This window comes from Protopterus annectens, chromosome 6.part0, assembly GCF_019279795.1.
Source record: "Protopterus annectens isolate FY-2018-M chromosome 6.part0, PAN1.0, whole genome shotgun sequence".
Lineage (NCBI taxonomy): Eukaryota > Metazoa > Chordata > Ceratodontiformes > Protopteridae > Protopterus > Protopterus annectens.
In genome coordinates, this window is record NC_056737.1 from 1799182294 (window position 1) to 1799204542 (window position 22249).

Here is a 22249-nt window from a genome sequence, read left to right on the forward strand (position 1 = left end):
CTTCAACACAGTTTAGAGAAAAAAATTGTTACCATCTATCTCTCTTTACCAGGACAAGGAAGTTCCTATACACATCTGATACTAAGTTAATAAACTGTGGTGAGGCAAAGCCAGCAAGCACTGTAAACAGACAACCACGGCAGACACTGAAGCGCATATTCCAAATAGGCCCTATCAAAAGCCTTCTCTGCCTCTACTGTAATTACTAGTAAGGCAGTCTAGGTAAGACTGACATGATGAGTGGCTAAGGGGTTGTATGTTTTATTATAAAATGTGTACCTTTCCTTAATAAATCCAAAATGATCACTGTCCACCAGCACTGATAATACCTTGGTCAAACTGTTTATATCTTGATTTGACACTGAAACTGGAAAATAAGAAGACAAAATGTGACCTTAACCCTCCTGTCAAGCAAGACACGACTGCATGTCTTGAAGAGTATAAATCAAACCCTCTTTCAAAACAAAATTGAGGAACCGTATCAATAATTCCACAAACATGTCACCAGTTAAGACAAATAGCTGTACAGGAACCAATATGAGCTATGCACTGTACCCCTCTTTGCCTCCCAAGACCATTCTAATTTCTACAATTCAGAACAGGGCCACTTGTTTCTCAGCATGTGATTCTGATAGAATGAACAGTTATGAACATTGACAAAATGACACAAGTCGTGCTCTGCAACATCCTGTCAATGAGTTTAAATGTTCCTCGCATTCCATAAAGGTCTCAAGGAGCTCACTCACAGTATCAAACAAATAGCTTGAATACTGATAATTTCTATAGTAATCATGCAATCAGACAGTTGCTGATACAGTCGAAGAACTAAGGAGTGACAGAATTTCAGAATGTCTCTGGTTCAATTTTCTTATTACAAAATGTATTCTCTTTAAAGAATACCTAATTACTGGGCCTAATGTATAGCTACCCCATCAGTTTCCCTCAAAATAGAGTGCTCTATTTGAGGCAGTTCTTCCCATGCCTCTAGAGACACTCTGGATGCATCCCTCCTAGAAGTAGAAAATCTGATAATGGTACATCCTAAAGCATCGCTGAAGGCATCATTGAATAAACTCTCTCTGACATTGTTCCAATCAGCTTATATCCCGCCCAGTCTTTCTCTAAATTGCAAAGTTCCAAATAAATATGTAGATCATTTCCAGTAGTTTTAAAAACCTAACTGTGCGCTCAACTGTAAGAGTTGCTTGGTCAAATATCACAACTGGGGAAACCTCAAACTCCTCTGCAATATATAAATGCTCTTTAGAAAATTGCTTGTCTTTTTTCAGATGACCTACTATACTTAAGCAAAGATTGTAAAATATGCTTGTTATATTATGCATACATTTAGAGTTTAAGGCATATTAGCTATTCTAATCTGCTGAAAGTAACTTCTTGATAATATAAGCAAGTCTAAACAGGTTTCTTTATGGTGTTTTTTTTTTTTTTGAAGGCAGTGTTTGGAAGCTATGGTTATCATCTATTAAAATACAATTTCATGTCTTCCTCTGCATTAACATAACTGGTCAAGGAGAAATGAAGTTTGGAACAAACTAGGTTGTCCCGGGACATCTTCATGGTGGGAGGGGGTAGGTTAATATTAAGGGGAGTTAAGTGGGTTGGGGAGGTGGAAGTGTTAAGTGGAGGCAGGGGTGGTTGGAAGGAAGTGAGATAATGGTGGGGAGGGGCTTAAGAGGTTTAGTATAGTGTAGTTGGGTTAAGCAGTCGCATTTTGACATGAACTTGCTAGACGGCAGGTTTGTGTCTGAGATGACCTAGATATACTGGGATAAGGTAGGCCATGGTAATAATGGTAGGCAGGTGGTGGAGGTGAGTAGCTGTTATAGATGTATACATTTTTTTTTCACATTGTAGTAGGGTCAATAAGGTTAATATTGTAGGTCTGAGTCATGCAGAGCCAGCTTGGTGGTAATTTAGGCTGTTTTCTGTGGTGGTAGTTGTCAGGGTTGTGTTGCAGAGTACAAGGGGATGTTCTCTCGGTTGCCTTCACGTCAGGTCCAGATTTGCCTTATGATTCAGCTTGCCAGTAGCATTATGTTGGTGTTTGTCGCACAGGTGGTGAGTCGCTGTTTGACTGCTTTCCTGGGTTTGGGGTGCCTGGTGGGGGGGGGGTGGTGTGGGTGCTGTCATTGTGGGGCTTCTGTGAACAGATAATTGAAGCGTTATATTGGCAATGCGATTCCATTGCCTGTTTGTTTGTTCAGCAGTGGTGTTCTCGGTTCTTTGGTGGTGGTGCTTTTGTGTCGCTTGCATGGGATTCCTGGCGGGGTCAGCCTGCGTTGGCCAATTGGGGTGTTTCCTCGGTGAAGCCCTGAGTGGTTTTGCGGGCTCTGTGCTGGTCGGTCGGACCGTTGCCGCACATGTGCGGTGGCAGTTGGTGTGTGCTGTACGTGCAGAGGCAAAGTCACGACTTATGGTACTTCTGAAACGATTTTACTGATAGTGAGGTTGGTCCAGTGGTGTGGTGTTTTAAAGCACGAAGAAAAAAAGTGAAACTGCACTCAAAACCAACCAACAACTGGAAAAAGTGCAGAAGGCAGACGAGGGAATACTCCACTGTTAAAATCACTCTGTTTAATGCCACATCCACGAAACAGCTCCACCAGCAAACAACAGCACAAGTATTAACGCAGTTAATACAACACTACGCGTTTTCGTCCACCAACAACTTGGACTTCATCAGATAAGCAATTAATTGCCTTAATTACCTCTTAAATATATACTGAAGAACAAACTAACCAATAAACATCATAAAAAAGAGTTTAAACACACAAATCAGGCTAAAGCAGTAGGCTCATTAATATTAATTAGGACATATTATTGAATTCCTAAACATGCGCATATACAAAATATCAGGGAATTCACTGCCACATTAAATTAAAAACATAAATGTTAAAATGTTAAGAATAAAATATTCAACCCTACCTAACTGAATTCTAACCTATATATAAGAATTAAATAATATATGTTATATAAATACCCATTATAAATGTAGTTACTTATCATAAAATTGAATGGATACAAGTATAGTGGTGCTATCTACTGGCTAAATGCATCACAGCACTATTTCACATTCTAGCAGCTCTTAATTTTAACAAAGGTAAAAGTGAAACATGTTCATTTAAGCCAGGTGTTCTTGCTGCTTCCAAAGTTACCTGCCAGCATAATTCCTTATATTCTAACAATTCTTCACATGGACCACCTCTTATATCCTTCATAACTTGCTCTAGAACAAAAAAAAGGAATTTATACCCTTCACAGATCCTAGAATGCTTAATATAGAAGGGATTTAAGTGAATATCAGAACAAAACTAGTTACCCTAAACCACCCTACATGAAATGGGACCTGTTTGGTAATAAAAACTCAAAACCTAATTTTGTTAGTAATAAAGATGAATATATTGATAGATGGAATTATTATGATTATGATTGTGAATTCCCACCACTTAGTAGGGATAACAATTACGAAAAAAATCAACACCATTTCAGGAATGGAAATTTTCAGAAGGGGGGGGGGGAGAAGGGGGAGAGGAAGGTTTTAGATTCCCATCACCTCACCCCTAAAATTGTAAATGATGAAATTTTGGTTTCTGGTGTTAGGTATAGTTATGAAGGTTTTTCTATTTACAACTTTAGCGACATAACTTTGACAAAAGAACATTGTATGTTATTAAGTAAAGGTCTTAAGTACATACCATACTCTAAGGGAGATTTAACTAAGACTTTTTTAGATATAAAACTGTTCTTAAGAAAAATTAATTTAGAAATATTGTTTGCTAAAAATAAGACCATCAACCCTCCCTATGACTATAAAGCTCTTTCACGTAGATCTACTTACAATCCACCCCTGCATCCTCAGATCAAGAATTTGGAAACTATTCTTGAAAATGAAGTTAGGAAGGTACATCATGAAAAAATAGTTAGATATAATCTCAGTCAAACAGAATTTGAGATTTTGAATGCATTAAAAACTAATGCGGTTATTAGAATTATGAAACCTTATAAGGGTGGGGGGGTCGTCATTATGGAAAACATCATCTATGAGGGTAAGATGAACGAAATCCTTAGGGATGAAGTGAAATACACTTGTGTGTCTAAGAATGAAGTCAATGTAGCTTACTACAAGATAGATATGTTACTAAAAGACATGCTATATGAAAAATTAATAGATAGTAAAACCTATGAGTATTTGCACGTACCCAAACCTCGAATACCAATCATTTTTGGTATTCCTAAAATACATAAAAATATTGAAGACCCCCCACTCAGACCCATCGTGTCAGCGGATGGGTCAAAGACACTACCCTTGGCAAAGTATATAGATGTGAAAAGTAAGCATATGTGTAAGCAAAATAAGTATATTTTAAAGGATTCATGGGATTTATTAAGGATTATTACTCCTGAATTATTTTCTGAGGACCTTTTGTTTGTCACTATAGATATAGTAGATCTCTTTTCTTGTATACCCTATGAGATGGGGTTACGTATGTTTGAAGATATGATTTTTCAGGATAATAAGTTACCCCATCATGAGAAAGTTGTTATTATGGGGCTTATGGACATTGTCCTTAAGTATAATTTCTTGATTTTTAATGGGGAATATTTTCAACAGATACAAGGAGTATCTATGGGAGCAGCGTGTGCCCCCACGTTTGTGAATATAGTTTTGGCACATTGGGAGGAAAATTACATTTTAAATTCTAAATTTAATGATTGCTGGACATTATATCGCCGTTTTTTGGATGACATTGTTATCTTTTGGACGGTGGGCTATGATAAATTCAATGAATTCTTTGAGTATATTAGTATGACTACCAACTTTCTTAAATTTACATACAAGACTTCAACTGATATGTTACAATATTTGGATGTTGAAATCTATAAACTTAACAATAATTTTGAAACTAGAATCTATAGAAAATCTACCTTCTGCAACTCCTATCTCCACTTTAATAGTGCGCACCCCTCACATTGTAAAAAGAATATTGTAAAAGGACAGTTTGTGAGGGGTAGCCGCATGACTAGTTTGGAGTCAGACTTCATGAATGAATGTGCCCTTCTGGAAAATATGTTTATGGAAAGGGGGTACCCTAGTATTTTTATAGAAAGTATTAGGAAGGAAGTGGAGGAGGGTAGGAACTCTAAATTTAGACCCATTAAGGGCATTGTATTAGAACCCTTAGTTGATACACAGGGGGGTAATAACAATATTCCCCCCAATGATTATCAACAGGCTTTATTACTGGAATACAATGTTTCTAATTTTAAGGTCAGAGAGATATTTCAGAGAGAATGGGATAGATTTGTGACACTATCGGATATAGATGAAATATCCAAATTAAGACCAAGGGTAGTGTATAAAAATTCACCTAACATGAAAAAAATCCTTGAGAGGAGTAGCAATATAGGAAATGTAAACTATAATGAAAATACATACCACATGGGAGGAAGGAAGAAAAGGGGCACCTTTAAATGTGGAAGGTGCCACCAATGTGAATATATTAGTAAGGGAAATTTTGGTTGTGACACAAAAGGATTAATTTACCTGGCAGTATGTCAAAAATGTAAATCATTTTATGTGGGTAAGACAGAGAGGGTTTTGAGGAGACGTATTTATGAACATCAGTATGAAATCTCCAAAGGTAAAGAAACCAATGCTCTATATAAGCATTCTAGGATCTGTGAAGGGTATAAATTCCTTTTTTTTGTTCTAGAGCAAGTTATGAAGGATATAAGAGGTGGTCCATGGGAAGAATTGTTAGAATATAAGGAATTATGCTGGCAGGTAACTTTGGAAGCAGCAAGAACACCTGGCTTAAATGAACATGTTTCACTTTTACCTTTGTTAAAATTAAGAGCTGCTAGAATGTGAAATAGTGCTGTGATGCATTTAGCCAGTAGATGGCACCACTATACTTGTATCCATTCAATTTTATGATAAGTAACTACATTTATAATGGGTATTTATATAACATATATTATTTAATTCTTATATATAGGTTAGAATTCAGTTAGGTAGGGTTGAATATTTCATTCTTAACATTTTAACATTTATGTTTTTAATTTAATGTGGCAGTGAATTCCCTGATATTTTGTATATGCGCATGTTTAGGAATTCAATAATATGTCCTAATTAATATTAATGAGCCTACTGCTTTAGCCTGATTTGTGTGTTTAAACTCTTTTTTATGATGTTTATTGGTTAGTTTGTTCTTCAGTATATATTTAAGAGGTAATTAAGGCAATTAATTGCTTATCTGATGAAGTCCAAGTTGTTGGTGGACGAAAACGCGTAGTGTTGTATTAATTGCGTTAATACTTGTGCTGTTGTTTGCTGGTGGAGCTGTTTCGTGGATGTGGCATTAAACAGAGTGATTTTAACAGTGGAGTATTCCCTCGTCTGCCTTCTGCACTTTTTCCGGTGTTTTAAAGCAGCTTAGGGCTGTTGCTGCCCAGAAGTGTTGCATTTTGTTGACTTTAAAAGAGACCCAGTACGGGTTGAGGTGTTTCTGTTTGGCTGGCACTTTTACGGGCTTTTTATGGTGCTGGATTTTGCTTTTCCAAGATCGGATGGGACTATAGTGATGGTAGCTTGCTTGTGTTGGTTATGCAAGAGAAATGGGTGGTGCATGTTTTGCCTAGTGATGGATAGAGTGGTGGTGATTTGGGCAGTTGGGGTGAGGATGCAAGAGAGTTGTGCTGGATTTTGTGTGGGCCGGAGCAGTTGATGGGTTTCCCACATGCTGTCTTGCTTAGTTGTGTCTTTTGCATTGTTTTCATCTTGTGGGGGGTGTTGGCAGTAGATCAGATGGCATGTGGGTTTCCTTTCCTTCTTGTGGACGATGGATTTTCTTGTTTGACCTTTTGGATTTTTGCCGTTTGGATGGTTGATGTTGAGGATTGCTGTTTGGAGGCGTGGGGTGCACTGGGTTCGGTGTTTAGGTCGGGAAGGTGGTGTGGTGTCTCAGTTTTTTTTTTTTTACTCCCACGTGCATGTTGACCTGTTGCTCTTGGTTGAGTGGCTTTCGCGGGCTCCAGGTGGGGTTGAGTGGTAGTTGCCGCTGCGCATGCGCAGTGCGGCATTGATTGTCGACCGAAGAGCACTGTGGAAGGTGAATGTTCGGATTGTGCTTCACATTTCTATCAGTATTATATGATATATATGTCCTTTTCTTTCCAACTGCTCCCAGTTTATAGTTATCTGCAAATATGGTTAACCAGAGGTCCCTGTTTAAATTCCTGAAATTAGAGAAGTAGATGCTAAATGAGGAAAAACCAGCACAGACCCCTGGAGGACTCTGCTGCTTACTTTTGCAGTATTTGAAGAGGCACCGGTCACTAGAGCTATGTTAGTTCTGCTTTTCAGCCAACTGACAATCCATTTTACAATGAAATGATATAATTTTAAAAATTAACATTTCCTCACAATTCTGGCCCATTCTTGGGATGGGGCATGCTGCCCAGCCTTGCAGGGTCTGTGGACAGATTTGTGGAGAATCATTGCAACCCATGCCTAGGTAAGACCCGATGCTTTCTGTTAAGTTTAAGTTAAAAATCAGGTCATACTTCTCGGTATCAGATTTCTTATAACAGAGATTCATGCTGGTGCACTGTTGGAAATTGAAGTGTGTCCCCTTGTGGTTCTCCATTTGTTCCCCGTTTGCTCATGTTGTAGGTAGCACTACAGGTGGCTTAATTGTCCAGGATTTGAGTGGGATGAATTTTGGTGTTCGAATGGTGTAGGCACATGGAAGTTATTCCTCAGACCATGCAAAATTTGAAGCAGATTTTGGAGGGGAGTCAGCATTATGGACTTATGAATAATTTAACTGATAGCCATACATGTGTTCAGCTGTAAGTGAGATGCTGTCAGAGTAATTAATGCACCTTGTCTTGTAATTCTGTGTCAGCTTTAACATAATTAACAAGGCATCTTGGCTTCCTTTAATTGGTGATATCCAAGCAGAACCTCGTCATGTGTGTTATTGCACATGCATGGACTGGTTATTGTTATTTTCATTGAGACGTGCCTGTTATGTCATTATTGGCTCTGCAGTCTGATTGCATCAGAAGGATAAGTTTTTTTATGCTATCTGATGCAGGTGGGACATAATGGTAACAGGATAGGCATGTGAGGAAATGGAGGGAAGATTTAGGGATGGTGAGTTTCAGTTGCGCAGGGCTCAGGTATATGCTGTCAAGGTTCTTGGATGACCGGTTGGACTGGGAAAGGGGAAGGTTGGAGGAAGCAGCCACCATGGTCTCTGTGGAGCACATAGTAACAGCTGTCTAACTGTGATATGGTGAAGCCATGGTATTATAAAGCATCAGTTATATTTGGAGTATCACAGAAATTCACGGCATCTCACCATAAAAGATGCATGCTGCTTTTCACTATGCTAAATGTGTGTATAACTTTTCCATGTAGACATTGATGTTGTATTTCTAGAGACTTTGTCTTTTGTTTTGCATAAATGGGATTTCTGGGGAGGGGGTATTCAGTGTAGCTTCTGTTGTGCTAGTTACTGAGTAAGTTGAGTGCAAGGATTGGAATTTGCCTGTAATGTTGAGCTTTCATCTCCCCAGTTCAGTAGGCTTGCGGAAGAATTAGTGGGCTTCCCTAATCGCCATTATTTTGTTTATAAAGTAGGGCAAAACTTAAAAAAGAATTTTGAAAGCAATAAAAGTATAAAAATTTATGGTGGAACTAAAAAGTGTGGGCATTGCTCTCAGTGTAAATACATATTTAGTAATGATCAGACAATATTAGGTAACATATTTTTATCAACGATTTATTTTGTCAAAGGAAATTGTCAAACTAGAGGAATAGTGTATTTGGCTATCTGTAAATCCTGTCCGGCCTTTTATGTGGGGAAAACAGAATGTAGGCTGAAGGACAGGATTTACGAACACATATACCAGATAACCACAAAAAATATGAATAACGCACTATATAAACATTCTACATACAATATGTAAGGATTTTACTGAATTTTATTTTGGAATATTAGAAAAAGTCACAAAGGAACCTAGGGGTGGTGACTATAGAAACCACATAGAAGAGAAAGAAACATGGTGGCAAATTAAGTTACAAGCTGGGCAAAGGCCAGGCTTAAATGAAATTATCTCTATCAAACCTATCTTAAACAAAAAAGCATTATATAATAATTAAGTTAAAAGATTTTACATTATTATTCTATCAACATAAAGTTTTTAATACATTGTATAAATGTCTTGATATTTATTTGTTTTTTAACATTTTAAATGTTTAAAAATGTATTCATAAGTTTTTAAATGTTGGTCAGAAACCCATTTGATATTTATAAGCTTGTTAATATTAATGAACTATGTTACATTCATCACTGTTGAAGTCACAGTAATTTTGTATAAATAGAGGAACATGGGAATTTTTTATTGATTCTGATGAAATCCCTATATGCAGGGAAGAAAGCGCTCAATCAGTTTGAATTTTAATTTGTGTTAATAATAAAATATCAAGTGTTTCTATATCTCTTCATTGACAACTTCTTATTATAGTAGACTCAGCACTGTTGGGCTCATTTTTTGGTATTATATAGTTGATTTTCGAACCCTGAGATGCATTCGCTTGATGACTTTCCGGGTATTTTATCGCCAGTGAGGAGAGAAGAACTTCACCAAGTTCAATCGGAACTTGTTAGTTTGAAGGGAGAGCTCACGCGTTTAATAGAGCTCTTCACACAACCTGAAGGATCCACTATTCAAACGCAACCTAAAAGAAAACGTGTTTCATCGCCCAGTGATAACGACACATTAGGCATGCAGCGAGGCGAGAGGCCAGGTGTGGATTGTACCATCAATGAGGCGAACACCGTTTTAAGTACAAGTTTTAATGATATTCTAGAAGGCGAAGCGGATCATACAGCTAAAAAACAGTTTAAAAATCAAAGTGACATTAATAGAAATGGAGCCAGACCAAAAACTAAACAACAAGGGAGAATTTTTCAAAATATTAATAATGGGACTTATAATGGACCTAATGACTGCAATGAATGAGACAAAGTAAATAAGATGGACAATACTAATCAGTTAACACAAACTGTGAGTAGTGAACAATTTAATAATAGATCAAATAGAACGAGAAAAGAAACAATAGACTATGAATATGTTTTTAATAAGCAATTTGGGTTTTCTGACCAAAAAGTGAATAGTAAATATGGAAAAAATGGCATAGACATTGATGGTAATACAGAAGGTAACCTGAAAGATATGATATTTTGTTTTGAATCTAAGCTGTTTATTTTGAAAAAAAATGCAGTTGGAAAATGGTTATCTTGCTGAATGTATACTAAAAAAGATTGTACCAAAGGGTCTTAGATCATATAAATTTCCCTTTGGAAATGATTACAATGAAAATGTCAAAGTAGATTTTATTGATATGTTTAATCGACATAACTTAGAATTGGTAGAAAAAATTATGTTTTATAATGACAAAAAAATATGTGGTTTGATAGAACAAATGGATGTTTTGAATGGCAGAATTATAAATGATTTATTGTTTTCAGAACTGAAGGATTTATATTATAAGAAGATAGAAAATGTGGATTTTAAATGTGACAAACTGTTTAAGACAAAATGTAAAAAACTTAACAGGGACTTAGAAGACTATAAGAGTAATAAGGCTTATGTCTTAAAAAATGAAAATTATGAGGAGAAAAATAATAAAAGAAGACATTACAAGCAATATGAATATAAAAAAGACATACTGGAAATAGAAAAGAGAACTGGGAAGATTTCAATAGTAATCAAACTGATAGTAATGACAATAGCCATTTTCAGTATCGGCAAGATTGGGATGTGGATTTAAGGGACAGCAGGGGCACATGGAACACAGGATGGAAAAACTACAGGCAAAAGAACAGGGAATGGTAGATATAATAACAGAATATGGAATAGATTTTACAATGGGAGGGTATCACATCTACAATTTTACAGGAATGAAAATACAAAAATAACCTTTAATTTATGTATGAAACGTTTAAAATTTGTTCCCAGCAAAAGTTTTAATTACATAGAAACAATAATAGAGTTAAAAATGTTTATAAGAAAATTAAATTTAGCATATATATTTAATGAAAGAAACATGGCTAAAACAGTATACAAAACACAGATCTGAAAAGCAAGAGCACCTTTAATCCACCAATAGACCCTACTTTAAGCATTTTTGAAAGAACAATAGAGGAAAAAATATATAGATTAAAAAACAATGAAAAAAATGGCCCCCCAGTTTACAATTTAACTAAAAAAGAGAATAATATATTGCAAAAGTTAAGAACAGATGAAATGATTCGAGTTATGAGCCCTGATAAAGGAGAGGATATGGTATTTTTGACGCTCTTGAATATTCTCAGAAAATCTTTGAAATACTCAATGACGTAAATACCTACCAACCTTCATCCTTGAATGATGTTAACATTAGTTATAAAAGAATAGACTATTATTTATAAGATTATTTGATAGAAGAGAGAATTTCTGGGGATTTATATAAATTTCTTAAAGTATTACATCCTAAAACAGCAACAATATTTGGTATACCAAAAGTGCATAAAGGATGGGATCCCCTGGCATTTAGGCCTATTATTGATGGCAGGGGATCAAAAACTTACCCATTTGGAGTAGTAGTAGACTCCTGGTTAAAAGACCAGATAATTAACAACAACCATTTGTTGAAGGACTCTTGGGATTTTTATCTAAAATTAGAAATGAATATTGGGAAAAAGATTTATTATTGTTGCCTATAGATGTGGTTGATATGTTTTCTAGCATACCAAAAAGAGAAGGAATAGAATACTTTTCAGACAGTTTAAATTATAACACCTGTCTAGATAGCAACAAAAAAGAATTACTAATAGACTTTATGGAGATAGTCTTAGAAAATAATTATATATTATTTGAAGGAGAATACTATAAACAGTCCCAAGGAGTAGTTATGGGGGCTTCTTGTACCCCCATCTTTGCTAATATGGTACTCTTACAATGGGAGCAGAAACATTTCTTTAATAGTCAATTTTACAAACATATGACATTATATGTGAGATTTTTAGATGACATATTTATTTTGTGGAAAGGTCCAGAAGATACAATTCGAGACTTGGTTTTATACTTGAATGGGAGTACAAGATTTTTTAAATTTACATACACATACAATAATGCAGGCATTAATTATTTAGACACATATATAAAGAAAGAAATGAAAGGTTTTAGTTCCAAAGTATACAGAAAACCCACGTTCAGTAATTCTTACTTGGACTATTCAAGCAACCACCCTATTAAACAGAAAAATAGTATTATTAAGGGACAGATGATTAGGGTTGCACGAATGACCTCAGAAAAGAATGATGTAGAGGACGAGTTAAAACAGGTCAGTAAGATCTTTGAAGAAAGAGGGTATCCAAAAAAAGTGATACAAGAAAATAAGGAATATGTTTTAGGAGAATGGGGCATTAAATATAAACAATTATTGGGTGATGAAAAAGGTGTGGAGAATAATAGAAAATCAAGAGAGTTAGAAAATGCTAGGTTTGAAAGGACTATGATTATACCATATGGTAGCAAAACAAGAGAGGTGGAAAATATTTTCAAAGAGAATTGGATTATCCTTAAAAATAATAAGAAATTATGGGGTATTGGAGGTGATAAACCAAATTTTGTTTATAAAGTAGGGCAAAACTTAAAAAAGAATTTTGAAAGCAATAAAAGTATAAAAATTTATGGTGGAACTAAAAAGTGTGGGCATTGCTCTCAGTGTAAATACATATTTAGTAATGATCAGACAATATTAGATAACACATTTTTATCAACGATTTATTTTGTCAAAGGAAATTGTCAAACTAGAGGAATAGTGTATTTGGCTATCTGTAAATCCTGTCCGGCCTTTTATGTGGGGAAAACAGAACGTAGGCTGAAGGACAGGATTTACGAACACATATACCAGATAACCACAAAAAATATGAATAATGCACTATATAAACATTCTACAATGTGTAAGGATTTTACTGAATTTAATTTTGGAATATTAGAAAAAGTCACAAAGGAACCTAGGGGTGGTGACTATAGACGCCACATAGAAGAGAAAGAAACATGGTGGCAAATTAAGTTACAAGTTGAGCAAAGGCCAGGCTTAAATGAAATTATCTCTATCAAACCTATCTTAAACAAAAAAGCGTTATATAATAATTAAGTTAAAAGATTTTACATTATTATTCTATCACCATAAAGTTTTTAATATATTGTATAAATGTCTTGATATTTATTTGTTTTTTAACATTTTAAATGTTGTTTAAAAATGTATTCATAAGTTTTAAAATGTTGGTCAGAAACCCATTTGATATTTATAAGCTTGTTAATATTAATGAACTATGTTACATTCATCACTGGTGAAGTCACAGTAATTTTGTATAAATAGAGGAACATGGGAATTTTTTATTGATTCTGATGAAATCCCTATATACAGGGAAGAAAGCGCTCAATCAGTTTGAATTTTAATTTGTGTTAATAATAAAATATCAAGTGTTTCTATATCTCATCAGTGACAACTTCTTATTATAGTGGACTCAGCACTGTTGGGCTTGTTTTTTGGTATTATATAGAGGATTCACACTTGTTCTTTTCTTTGCAGATGATGGCATCAGGAGTACCAGTTGTGGCACTACAGTGAGTTCACAGGGGTCTTGGGACGCTGTGGCTGTAGTTTGGAATAGGTGGGTATAAGATGGAGCCTTCTCCTTACATATTAGAGGATTTAATTTTGTCCTTTTCTTTGTAGATGATGGTGTGATGAGTTCCAGTGGTGAGATAGAGCATTCCCAGATGATCATGCTTTGGTGGCAAATAAGTGGTGGGGTCATTGGACAATACTGAGGTGGCAGATGGGAGGTGCAGAGTGGACTTTACTGGATGGGCTAAAGGAACGTAGACTAGACCGGCAAGATTAAAGGCTGAGGAATATGGCAGCTGATGGAGGGGATGAAAGAAGTTTGGTTTTCCAGCGGTGCAACTGAATATGTACTCACAAGGTAATGTCTTGTTTGCATGAAATTGTTAGGGAGTATCAGAATTGAACTTCACATTGTATGGTTAGCTGGGGTCTTCCTTGCTAGAGGTCGGGTAGTGTTGGTGATTGGGGTTGAGTATTCTTGCTCCAGTGGCTGGTAAGGTTTTGGTAAGCAATAGATAATTCCCAAGGGCTGGTAAGGTCCGGGTAATTATTGTACACCAAATGATGTTTGGCTTTACCCTTCCCTTTATGGGAAGTGGTTTGAACAATTTTGGGTAGAAGGGAGGGAGCACAGCCTGGTCAGGCTGGTTGGCAGAGAAGAGGGATAGGCTTGCCCTCTTCTGTTCCTCCTCTGATGTCTGGATGTTCATTTCAAGGATCTGGGGAAAGGAAATGAGTAGTTGGAGGAAGCTTACTGAATAGATAAGCAAGCTGAGGTAAGGATGGTGTTTATTTGGTGGATGGTAATTCAATAGATTGTGTATGAAGTGAGTTGGACTCTGCTTCATAAGTAAAGTAAGCAAGCAGAGGTATGGACCCTGCTTGTTGGGTTGGGCGAGTAGGTATGCTACCCTGATTAACATTACAATGAATGGCGTATGAAGTGAGATGGGATGCTGCTTCATAAGTAAAGTGAGTAGAGGTATGCATGCTGCTTACTGGGGCAGGGTGAGTAGGTACGCTGCCCTGTTTAACATTACAAGGATTGCTGTATTTAGTATCTTCTGTATTTAGTATCAATTATATCACAAATAGTTGCAATTAATAAAGTTGGTGATCAAAGCTATGTTACGGAAAATTAAATAAAGGCCGTCAAATGTCATTTGGTGTGATGTGTGTTTTTGAAGACCGGGACAAATATCTGTAGCATGCACTAATAAAATAAGCATCTATAATTTTTTTTTCAGGGGGTGAATTTTACATTTAGTAATTTAGGCCAGGTATCTATCTCTATGTGTGTATACTAGTTTAATGTAAAATAGTTCATCTGCCCATTTTCACTATTTGGTAATTGCCTTGTGGAGATACTGTATAACTGTTTAACAATGTGGAATTTTGGTCTGAACTTTTCATAGTAGTCATTTAAGAGACAGTTCTGTCAAACTGTGCACATTCCAATTTCTAAGCAGGTGTTAAAACTACACAACAACTCTACTGAGTTTCAGCAGGTAAATGACTCCAAATGAAGACAACCATATGAGCAGCTCAGTGTTAAATAAACATGTATGCTACTTTCTACATAATACAACTTCAGAAAAAGTTGAGAAACAGGTATTAAATAAGGGTTTGAATTTTATCCCTACCAGACGAACAGATTTAGTTGATACAATTATCGACACCAAGCTGTTCACTCGGAAGGTACAGCTCAGTTTAGATTTTGGCAAGGATAGACAGGAGGTGGGACCTAGAGCTTTTAGAGCAAATAGCACATATGTCCCACAGCTAAATCCTACCTTAGAGGTGTTCAGTAATGTTTTAGACAATGAGGTGTATGATTATTACCACCATAACAGGGATAGACATCATAACTTTAACCTTAATTATCGACAAAGAAGAGCTTTGAATGATCTCAAGAATGATAGGTCATTAGTTATCAGACCAGCTGATAAAGGTGGCCCAATTGTCCTCATGGACTTTTTGGACTATAATTGTAGGATGAGGAATCTCCTAGATGATGATAAGTCATATCAGAAGATAGACACACATATAGTGGCTGATAAAGTTTTTAGTATTTATTATACATTAGATGATCTTTTGATGTCATCTGACATCACTAAGGAGTTATACGACTTTTTTAAGGTTAAAGATCCCATTATACCTATAGTCCAGGGACTTCCGAAGTACATAAATCCCTCACAGACCCACCCATACCAATTGTAGCGGGTCAAGGATGGGCTACAGAACCCCTCTCAGTCTACACGGACAATCTTTTGAGACCTTTGGTTGATGCCAACACAAGAATACTTAAAGATAGTAAACAGTTTCTGTTAGATTTATATTCTTTTACTAGGAATCTAAGAGATGACCAACCCTTTGTTATGGTAACACTTGATGTTGTAAGCCTTTTCACAGTCATTCCCAATGAAATAGGCATGTCATATATTTCTGAATATTTAGTTACTCATTCCCAGTTTACGAACACTAAGGTCGACCTTGTTGGATTATTCTTGGAAATGATTCTTACTAACAACATTTTCATGTTTGACACTGATATATACTGGGCACATCTTGTGCCAATAGCTACGCCAACTTGGTCATGGCCACCTGGGAAGACAAGTTTCTATGCACTAATGATCTATTCCAGAAATATGTCAGGATGTATCATTTGTGGACGATCTCTTTTCATTTGGTTTGGAAGTGAGGAGACCCTAGTGAGGTTTGTCCACTTCCTTGATACATCCACTGCTTCCTTAAATTCACACTCAATTTCTCAAGGATTAATATTTCTTTTCTCGATGTGGAGATAACTAGGATGGAGAATGGATTATTAAATACCTCAATTCATAGGAAGGCCTGTCATAAGAATAGTCTTTTACACAAACAAAGCATGCACCCCAGTTATGTATTTAATAATGTGCTTAGGGGTCAATTTATGAGGGCCTCACGTCTTAACCCTAATGATGAGAAATTTAAACTTGAGACTTCAGAATTAATGAATAAGTTTTTAGAAAGAGGGTATGATAAAGACAAGATCTGCAATATTATTGCAGAAGTGGAAACTATGAGACCGGGTAGAGCTAGACCCTATTTTATGGAACAACAGGTAGAGGTGGAAGCTGTGAGTGCACCTGAAGATTTTGTTAAAGCGACAATTTATTACAGCAGGAATAGTCTTGACCTAGTGAATATGCTGCACAGACATTGGGATATACTTCTTTCAGACAGTGAAGTAGCTAAGGTAGTGGGTCCAAAACCTAGACTAGTATATAGGAATTTTCCTAACTTAAAGAGAATTCTCTGCAAACCGAAATATCCACATTTAGAAGTGATGAATATGAATGATAACACAACAAGTGTAAACAATGTTGTCATATTAATACAGATACAGAGTTTACACATCCAAATACCAGAAATATTATTTTAACACCCATACCAACTGTGAAACTAAGCACGTTGTCTATTTGGCGATGTGCAAAGCATGTTCATCCTACTATGTTGGGAAAACCAACCGCATGTTAAAAGTGATCAGGGAACATAACTACCAAATTAGAATAGGCTCTGATACTAATGCATTATCTAGACATCATAAGGAATTTGGTGTTAATCATCTTTCTTTGTCTTACAGTTTTTAAAGCAGGGAATTAGAGGGGGAGGTATTATAGATAGGACCCTTGAATGTGAAATGAGATGGATTATCAGACTTAGATCTGATAATCCCCCAGGATTAAATGACAAAACACAGATCAAACCTTTCTTGAAGAACAGGAAAATTTTTAAACCCCACTGAACTAAAACCATTCTTTTTTATAAGAATAAATTTATTTGCTGTATGAGATAGTTCAACTGTCTTAGGATTTGTGCTGAATGACAAGTGCTCTTATTTGCCTTGGGTGTACTTTGATTAGTTTTTATGACACTGATTGAAGTTTTTTATAGTAGCGACTGAAACCTGTCATTATTATTAATTATTTTTTAGTTAGGACATTATATCAACTATATGTCCTTTATAGTTATAAATATTCATCCACTGCTTTATGAAAAATGGTTGATTTTTGCTTTTTACATACTGTTTTCGTTATAGTTTGAGACCACACGGACAATACTCTACTATGCATTTGTGTGCATTCAGTCTTTTTGACGAGGTAGATGTGGTATATATACACCATATTATATTGATTTAAGTTTTCTTCCCCATCCTATGTGATGTTATATGTTGATACATGGCATGTTCATATTGTAATTTTGCCATGCATTTCGTATATATATACAGCTTATAAATAGACATGTTCTCTGTGTGTATATATGTATATATTTTTTAGAGGAATGCTTTTTATTTTTTCCTATTATACACATTATTATTTTATGCTTTTCTTTACATGATAGGATTTACAACATATTTTTAATATTTGACTTTTTGCATTTTTTATATTATATTGATATTGTGTTAGATAGATGCATCTATGCTCATAGCTCAGGATGGTAGCCGCATTTGGCTTAGACATAAGGAATGTCCATTGTAGACATGATTAATGCAATATGTATTTCAATTTATGGTGCTCTTAGATTTATATACATATGAGTCACAAGCATTATTCATTGACACTTCAGTTTTAAACGCTTCTTTTGCTGACGATTTTATTGCATTGTGCACTTTATTTAATGATGCTCATTAATATTCATAATGAATAACCAATGAAATCTCATGTAAAGGTTTTTAAATGCTTGCACAAAAGTGAATTGTTGTCAGTCTGAAGAAGCGCTACAAAGCCGCCACTGTGTTCTTGTTTATTAAACAGCTTTGGTTTATTGAAGGATCAGTTTGAACTGTGTTTAAAGTCATCTAGCGTTATTTAACGCTGTACAGCCAGTTACCCAGCGTTTTATAGCCAGCAGGACAGCGTGTATGTGGTTGGTTATTTGGATTTATATTATATTTGCTTACACGTCTGTTCTTGCCTCCGCTTGTCTGCTGCTCCGCATTGGTGTTGTTGTTTTACAACTTCAGAAATGTTCACAAGTGAACTAATTTGGGTAATGTACTTACATTTGAGTTTTTATTGAATTGTTATTATAAAATGTGTTCAATTTGTGTCAAAATCCTGTTTCTTGTTTTATTTTGTGTCATTTTTTTCAAGATAGAGGCAATTTGTTAGATTTTGAAGTTACTAAAGGAGTAGGCATCTTTGAGTTAATGTGAGATCCATATGGCCTACAGTAGCTTTTCCCTGTGCATGGACCAGATTTGACGTACAGGCAGTTATCATTTTAATTAGTCAGTTTTCCTTGTTCATTTTATTTGCAATGTTTATCAAATAATTATCACAAAATAGCACAAAGTAGACACAAAGAATTAAACACAATTTCATCTTTAAAGTTGTGAAAAACAAAATAATTTCTGAAAATATACAGCATTATGACAAAAATAATAGTATGCAATTACTTACTAATATTTTTTGCATAACTCCCATGATTCAGAAAGGCATACCACCCTGCAGAAGCTTTAATCCCAAAGGTTTCCACACCATGATAATTCTTTCTGATTCAGAGACCACTTTGCCAGTATGAGTTTCACCTAGTGGTGTCCATAACGTGAAACATAGTCTCACTCAGGAAACCATAGGCTAATGAAGCAGTTTGGAGGGGCAGCTAACAGTAAATAGCCATGTGCTTTCCCCAGAAATGACTGTTGCTTCTGACTAGCTTTGTCAAGTTATTGTTTTCTCTAGTAGTAAAAAATGAATGACATCTTTTGACAGCATTTACCCATTCACTCCTATGGGAGTAGTAATGGCTCATACTGCAACTATAGGTAAGTATAGTGGAGATGTGAGTAGATGTCTTATGTTTGTCATTGTATGTGGACATATGTTTGCCATGTGAGTAGGAGCATGGATGTGGCTAAATGGATGTGTGTGCACGTGTATTGGAATATAAGTGCAGGTGCATAAGTGAGTGTCTGTGTGTTTGATCAAGTGTACAGGGACTTGTTTGTGGCTGCTTAGATGTGTGACAGTGTGAAAGAATATCTGCGAGAGAGTGTGTGTGTGTGTGTGTGTGTGTGTGTGTGTGTGTGTGTGTGTGTGTGTGTGTATCTGCATGTTTGCTCGAGTACGGCGGTCTCTGAAAGTGTGTATGTGTCTGCCTGTATGTCTGTACTGGGCACCTGTGATACCTTGACGTGTGGACATAGGGAGAACACTAGCATGGTCAGGTATGACAGCACAAAATTCCATTCAGGGAGATGATAAGGTGTTTCACTGTCCCATTTTGCCATTTCTCAGCATTGGAGATTCTGTCATCGTTGCTAACTGCCTAACACACACTGGCCAATTAATATGGGAGGAGAGAATTGTTCTGAATCCCCTAAAGTGCTTTATGAGACACAAACTTTTGCTTATGATCTTTAAGAAAATTCATTATTAGTATAATAGCAAACACAATTACTTTTCACATATTTAGTATCTGAAACATTTTTTTAATGTTTTAGTAGTACTAAATTCTAGTAATACTAGAAATGAGTAAAACTTTTATTTGAAGCATAGTTAATTTGCCTTGCTTTTGCTTGCAGACGCAGAAAACGTATGAAAACAGGAAATCATGCAGTGATTCTCTACTACAGTGAGTCATGAAAAAAGAATAAAGCAATCAAGAATACAAGGCTGCATTTTTGGCACTGTGACTCAAAAGGATTGGATGTATTGGTATAGACAGACAACATCTCTCGGCTGTTAAAAAGTCTAGTATTTAATGTTTTGATATACAAAACAGAAGACAAGTATCACAAAGAGAAATAAATAATATGTTATGGAAGCTACTACAGCTACTGTATATATAAACTGTCAACTCAGCACACATATGTTGAGAAAAAAAAATAATTGCAAAATGAGTATGATGCTTCAGTTTTATAAATTATGATACCACATCATTCTTGTCAAAATTATTCTGTGTATTGAAACAATCAAAAAGCAATATTATTAAATCTTTCAGGAAGAAAGCTTTGCCAGGTAAGCTCAGATCAGAAGACAATTTGTAGCCTTTATCAGTCAAGCACTCGGGAATGTAACAATAACTTGTCACTTCTGTGCCAGCAGTCCTGTGATGTTCATTGGCTAATACCAAAGAATAACATCCTGTCCATTTCATAAGAAGACAAAAACACTGAAGGCAGTACTCTTTAATGCCAGTGATTAGTTGTACAAAACTAGACACTGATATATCATTTTCTAATTCTCTAAAATACTAAGCAAGTGGCAACATTTTTTCCTCCAATTTGTTGACCAGAGCTGTAAATATTTTGATAGGCTGTGTTCTCAGCTTAGCTGTGCTCCACAAAAAGACAGCATTATGCTTTTTTTTATTATGTTTTAAAAGAAGACTGCTTATTTAAACCTGGCCAATGCTTCGCATTAAGCCAAGTTGCCAGACCAACTATCTTTTTTTAAGTAGCAGAGGCCATGCCCCACCTCTGTCACTAACCTTAAGGGCTTCTAATGCAAGAAATTTAAAAATATTATTCTCAAATTTAAAGCTTTGGTGAGATGATTTTTTTTTGAGGGGGGGGGGCTTGTTTTCATTTTATATATATATATATATATATATATATATATATATAGATATATATATATAAATATGGGTCTACTTCAGAATGTTGACCGTTCAGAATGCCGACTTTCATATGGCCGACACCATATGATTGACATTCTGAAAGACCAACATCCTGAAATAGCACCATTGACCTACCTGTAAACACAGTAAAATTGTGTTAATCAGGCCTCCCTGCACCACCCACACCCCCTGCTACTTAAATATTTTCACTCCGAGATTGCACTACAGTGCAGAAAAGGGGAATCTCCCAGTCCCGCACTGTGGATCTCAGCTATCATTTGTCGGCCTTTCAAATGTTCGCTTATATGGTGTCAACTATATGAGTTTCGAACATTTGACAGTTTAAAAAACTGAAGGGTTCCCATATATATTTATATTATTTATTTGTTTTAGATGTATTTTATATACATATATATAAATATAAGTGATGTATATTCTTATACCTTGATTGTATTATAAGATATTATATATATATATATATATATATATATATATATATATATATATATATATATATATATATATATATATATATATATATATATATATATATATTTGTTTGTTTTGCTTTTAAGGCTATGTAAATGTGACCTACTATTCTTGATTTACACATGTTGGACAGGTGAGTATTGCTTTCATTTTCTACTTCCAGTTACTGCTTTGTATAAAAAGGAAGTTGTGCTGTGTGACTTTATCTGATGAAGTTTCTTCATGGTGAAGAGACGAAAGTGCTAATCTTTTGTGTTAATAAATTTGTGGTTCAACTTGAAAGAATAATTTTATAGCTTGCAGTGTTTCTATTACCTGTGTACTGCAATTTGGTGCTTTATTGAGGCATTTCCATGCTCCGGTGTTTGTTTCAACAGATCATAATGAAACTAAGCCATATCCTCTCAGAAATGGTACTCTTCAATAACAGCAAGGTAA

General features: G+C 35.5%; 1 long non-coding RNA gene across 2 annotated transcripts; it reads left to right on the forward strand.

Annotated features, from left to right (window-relative positions):
* The first annotated feature begins 1736 nt into the window (after nucleotides 1-1736).
* Nucleotides 1737-20639, forward strand: LOC122804116. 2 transcript variants are annotated; one of them, XR_006365188.1, is made up of 2 exons: nucleotides 1737-1794; nucleotides 20286-20639. It is a non-coding gene; the product is annotated as an uncharacterized LOC122804116 (long non-coding RNA). The 2 variants fall into 2 exon arrangements; XR_006365187.1 differs by lacking the exon at nucleotides 1737-1794 and adding an exon at nucleotides 13681-13760.
* The last annotated feature ends 1610 nt before the right edge of the window (nucleotides 20640-22249 follow it).